This window comes from Rhyacophila brunnea, unplaced genomic scaffold, assembly GCF_057557595.1.
Source record: "Rhyacophila brunnea isolate RB1 unplaced genomic scaffold, BYU_Rbru_1.0 scaffold_4, whole genome shotgun sequence".
In the NCBI taxonomy this organism is placed as follows: Eukaryota; Metazoa; Arthropoda; class Insecta; order Trichoptera; family Rhyacophilidae; genus Rhyacophila; species Rhyacophila brunnea.
The window spans coordinates 52,534,737-52,541,150 of record NW_028233068.1 but is presented as its reverse complement, the minus strand read 5'-3'; positions in this window follow the sequence as shown (position 1 = coordinate 52,541,150).

The window sequence follows — 6,414 nt, the reverse complement described above, 5'->3', positions numbered from 1 at the left end:
AAAAAACGGTAAGTGTGCCGCCCCTTGGGGGAGGCGGTCCACCTCGCCTGCCATGCCGCAAATGCGGTCTTGTACACAATGTCACTTACAGTCTTCCTGTAAGGAACGTCCTCGGATCTCTGCGGTGGTGTCAGATGGACACCGGCGAGTATTGTGCTGATCCCCCTCAAGAGGAGGGTGATCGATCCTCTGACTTGGACGTGCAGATCGAGGGGTAGCACCCCCGCGAGTACGGCAAGCGCGTCAGTAGAAGTTGTGCGGTAGGCTTTGGTAAGCGAGATCAGCGCAAGTCGCTGCCCGCTTAATAGTGCGCGTCTCACGAGAGTTAAGGAGTTTACTCGAGAATGCCAAATGCTGGAGGCGTAACCGGCAATTCCCATGAAAATTGCGCCGTATGCAACCTTAAGGGCTCTAGGCTTAAGTCCCCAATTGCTGCCCGCCATTCGGGCCATTCTCTGATAGGCCGAATTGGCCTTAGAGACGGCCGTCTTGGCGTGGTGAACGAAAGACAGCTTGTCATCAAGAATTACTCCCAGATACGTAACCCTTTCGGAGAAACGCACTGAGGTCTGGCCAAAACGAACCGTGGGCGGCCGTCGAGTTATGTTGACCCGAGAACTACCCCTGAGGAGGACAGCTTCCGTTTTGCTCGGGGCAAAGGTCAGCTTGTTCAGCAACCCCCAATTAAGGATTCTGCCCAAGGCGTCCGTGGCTGCACGCTCAAGTGCCGGTCGGCTGGTCGCCCCAACAAGCAGGAGCAAGTCGTCGGCGTACGCAAGACGTGCAGCCCGGAGGCAGTGGCAGGGACAGAACGTCGTCAAACAGAATGTTCCACAGAAGGGGTCCCAGGACGGAGCCCTGAGGACACCCCATGGTGGTCCTCCCGTGAATCAGGCTGGGGCCGGAGTCGTAGGTTATCTCCCTATTGCTGAATTAGCTTTGAACTAAGGCAAAGAGGTCCCCGGGGATCTGTTTCAGCCTAAGCTTTGCCAGAACCAAGGGCCACCACGCAGTATCAAACGCGCCCGCTATGTCGAGAAAAATCCCGGCAACGAGGTCCTTGCCAGAGCTCTCCACAGAATCGATCACAAAGCGAATCGCATCCTCGGTGGACTTTCCGGGTCTAAACCCAAATTGTCTTTGCGAGATTGGACAGTTTTCCGACAGGTGGGACTCAATCCTGCTGTTTATCAATCTTTCCAATATCTTCCCGAAGACGGGAAGGAGCGTAATCGGTCTATACGCTTTCGGGTCACAAGGAGGGCGACTGCCGGCTTTGGGGATCACCGTGAGATGACCCTTTTTCCAGCAGTCGGGGAATATGCCACTACTCATGCATTCTTTGTAGAGTTGCGTGATCTCGTGTGAGGCAAGAGACCACGCCCTTCTCGCAATAGAACAATAAACAGAACATTAAATGGACGCATGTTGGATTTATATGACAAATTATATTTCGTTCGGCATGCGTCATTTGCACCCGCGACCCGCAATCCGCGCATCGCCTAGCCACGATCTTTTTAGACCACGCCTCAACTGAGCTATAGCCTTAACCGATTTTTACGATTAAGTCAAATAGTACCATAAAATGACAACATCGCGTCTCGGTTACTCTTGAAAAATGAGGTTGGAGAGACAGTCAGCACTTGTACTTGTAAACAGTTATTGTCACGATAGTTTAAAATATACACTATTGCTGCCAGTAAATCCATGCACATGTACAGGCGTTATAACTGTGTGAACATTATTTATTGTCGAACACTTGAAAATTTATGTTTGACACTGAATGTACGTAGGTATACTGCTGTTGTTTTTTTCTAAATATTTTTTCTCCCTAAATACCATTAATGTAACGGGGTTTTTTGATTATAATACCGCGAAAGCGATTCGCAGATATATTGGAATTGCTTGCTAGCATTGAAACAGGCATTACACCAATAATGATACAAATACATCTGCGAATCGCCCATGGTACCACTGTAGACTGATTTATCTATATTTTATTACTATGTTATGATGGACGGACCAATGGTGGACCAACCCTGGCGTATGTACACACACAATGTCATAGTTCAAAAGAATTCACTGTTGTCACTTGCTCAACCTATTAGGTCCATACTCTGACTCCTATCACAAATTAAAAAAAATATGTGTATTTGCAAGACCCGGGATTCTAACCTGGGACCCACGAAATTATAATCGGACACGTAAGCCGCTCGACCATTGTATATACATAACAATAACAACGAAAAATTATAAAAATTTGCAATACTTATATTTAATGTGTATGTTTATGTATATATGAGCATAAATAACATATATTTAAATACCTTCGCCGTTTATGCCAAGTAGGTACTCAAGTGAACCCAAAACATCGACAGCATTATCTCTATGATGTTATTTTTATCTCAGGTACTCGTCTACTTCGTACCCTCAAGGGTTCCGATGTCGTGGCCGGCACTCCCTCACCCTGCAGCGGTGCTACAACTGCACTGCACTGCACTGCAGGTCTGGAATGGTGGTAGGCGTAAGAGTTGGCAATGGATCGAGGGAAGTTGCGCGAACTTGTGCTTGCCCTAAGCCCCAATACTGGGTCGTGACATGGGGAAAGAAGGAGATGAAGAAAAACTACTCGTCTAAGTGGCACTCACCTGTTTTATTGGCTAACCTATGATCGATCTCTGCCACTGTCCATATAACATAAAGATACCCAGTGTCCAAATATTTTGAAACCCACGGTATAAAAAATATGGTTTAGTGACAGGCAGACATATTTTTTTGTTTTGTTGACATCATGTTATAGGCAATTAATTATAATGTTAATCATTGATACTAATTTGTAGTTGTCCTATTAGTCTACAATGGGCTAATTATCGGACTACAATGGGCTGGACAAGGTCAGAGAAGAAGGATTTGGTTGGCATCAATTAATAGGTACATATAACATTTCACTATTTCAATGCAAGTATTTAGACGAATTCTTTCATTTGGAAATAGGCTATCGTGCCGCGCATAAAAATTACGTTTTTAAATTAAGTCAAATTCCGGACGAATCAATTATTTCTTTCTTCGCTTATATTAGAAATTTTGCCAAACGATAAACTCACCGAACGTGAGTTATGACCGAGGATTTTGATTAATACTAACAGATACTTTCAGTTTCCCTTGCAGAAATTATATTATGTACTACAAAAGACTTATTATAATACGTATAATTAATCAAATAAAAATAGCATTGATTGATAAGGTTACAGTAGGTACCTAATGTATCATATTTTTCAATTAAAATTTATTTTAAATCAGCGATATTTTAGATCGGTGAATATTAATTTGTGATGTATTCTGTAATATGTACTTAGGAAACACAAAAATAATGGGAAGTAGGATGCCTTCTGGGTGAGTCTATAAAAATGTTTATTTCTCGACTGTGGAAAAATATGGGTTAAACTTAAGTTAAGCCCGTGTTAAACAGTATGTTGTCTTTAATGATTACCTCAAGAACTTGCATTAAAGTTTGTCACGTAAACGAAACGTTCATTTAAACTTTAAACAAATATTTTTAAAGTATTGTACACGTATATCAGCGCACTTTGTGTTTATTGTGTTTTATCGATTCACTGTCATAAAGCAATAAATCCTATGTTATATCTGGCTTCAAAATTTTCACATTTCTATATACTTATTTTATTTTTTTAATTATTAATAACCATGTCCTTGCTTTTTCGTGCAAGGTGGTTGTTAGTAATTTTGAACAATCACAAACACCCAGGCTTTGAGAAAATCACATAAATATTATTGTGTTCTCACCAGGATCGAACCCAGAGCTCCCGGATGGAAGGCCAGTGCCTTACGCACTACAATACGAGATCCGCCATTTATACATGGCACGCTTGAAATTTTTACAAAGCCTAAATAAAAGCTCTAGTACCTACACATTTCTATATTATTTTGTGATTATTCCATTATTACCTAGTAGTTATTTGGTCGTTACTGACTTTAGTGTCTGAATATTAACTAGGTGTAATTAAGATCGTCAAATCGAAAGAAATTACTTAACGAAATATTGGTGGAAAAATATCTATACCTACTTGCAAGAATTCGTATCAATCAATGATGGTTGCAAAATATCAGTATAGCTCTCGAAAGAAGGTATCAATACATTGGTCAAAGTATGTTAATACTTTTTTGACGGCTCTATGTGTGATAGCTACATTGTGGCCGAGACGTCATAGCACTGTAAACTAAATATTGCGTTTGTCGACAGAAACGAGGTAGATGTACTTGAAAGAACTATGATAGGGATGCTTAGTTCTGCGAACAGCGGTTGCGACGCATTTGCCATAATATAGAAGGTATCTCTGTCAAACGAGGATTAATAAATATTTTCTTAAAAAAATAACAAATCTCATATGAGACGGGATGGCCCGGTCCCCATGAATGATGGATTCCTAGCACTTTCGCCTGATCACCTCACATTATTATATTAAAAGATTATTCATAACACGTAACATAGGTATTGAAGATTGAAAGAATAATTTAAGTACGTACAAGTAGGGACAAATGAGTAGAATGACTAGTAAACCTGCTTCAAAATTAAATGTTTTATTTTTTCGACCATTTTTAATCCTAAGAAGATCATATGGGCCTCTACAGAGTGGAGGTTTGTATTAACAGATTTTGTTTTTACGAGAAATGGATGTCAGCCACTTGCTCAACCTATTAGGTCCATACTCTGACTCGCACACAAATTGAAAAAACAATATTGTGTACTTGCCAGACCCAGAATTCGAACCTGAGACCCACGACGCTATAGCCCGTGGGACTGTCAAAATTAAATCTACGATTGTAAAATCTATATAACTGTGTTCAGTATTCTATAAATAAGGTATTGTTTTAAAACTATTAATTTTTTATACAGTACTGAGATAATATAAACAAGATTTAAAAAATAATTAGATTCTTCTTCATAAAAAATAGGTACTTTGATAGATATTTTTTTAAAGCTCAGAAATAGCCTTTAAGCTTTAAGCTATCGATCCGTCACTAACGGGAATTATTTCTAATAACTACATTGTATCTGCGGTACTTCAAATTTTGCCAACGCGATCAGAATTGCAATAAATTAAGATGATTGCTCATTGTCAATCAAATTTTTATTTTACATGAAATTCTTTTTTTTCATCCAATACTGAATACTTTTTATTAATACAAAAATATGGATAATATTTCATTTGTATTTTAGTGCCTAAAATTCGAGATATATTGTACCTATGGCCAAAATATTTAAATCATACATATGTATATAGGTACTTACGTAAGAAAATAATAGAAACACATAAATAATAGATACACATAAATATTTACATGAAGTATAATCCAATGTCGAAAACAAAATTCTTTTTTATATAGAAAGCTGTTATATATTTTAATCTTGTTTCATACGTAAATAAGTACCTATAGGATGATGTGAAAACTGCTTGTTTGTAGCTGTCTAATTTTTAACTGTCACTTGTGCTCAGTACCTAAACCACATTTCCTTTTACCTCAAAATACATTTGCAACATCATCATCAGTTCGCACTCAAGTTTTTCTCTGCCACTTACAATATATACATCCGCAGAAGGAGGTCGAAGTTCATCGATTGGGGGGTCCCTGCGGTCGTTTAGTGCCCCTTGGTTTCCACTGTATGACTGCATTTGTCCGGCCCATTGCCATTTCATCTGCTTAGCGACCTCTATCACATTGGTTATTTAGTGGTCTTTCTACGTTATGGCTGGCATGCATTTTTCTAAACCATGTTTCACTAACAGTAGCTCTTACATAAAAGATGCATATTTCACATGCACACGTTGTTAACTATTAAGCATTTTTAAATGCCTAAAAAATAGAAATATTCGTAGAACTAACAATAATCTGTCATAAATTATAGAACTTATAAAAAATATAAAACTTATACGTTGTTATTTCTAACAATTGTTGATACATTCAGCCTAGGTTAACTGTCACATAGCATTGAACCAATTCCAAAGCACTTGATAAAATATCAGTTTGTGAAAAATTGTACCAATAAAACTCCTCTCCTGTACAGTGGCAAATTATCACTTACTAATGCCATTTTGACTTAGCTCTCTTGCGTTATCTGTAAGGACACATATTCCAGGAGGTTCTTCCGCAAGTTTACCTTCGTCCTTCGAGATTCTGCTCCAGATTATACACAAGAAGATATAACTTATACTCACACATAATACATAACACATGCTCTACGTAAATGTGTTATTTCTAATTCTCAAAAATATGTCCATCCATTCGTAAGATAAGTTTTTACGGAATAATTAGTGCCTAATTACAATCTAAATTGCATAAAATTACGTTTTAGCAAGATGGCGCCCGCTTTCATAAGAAGTTCCGTCAAATTCA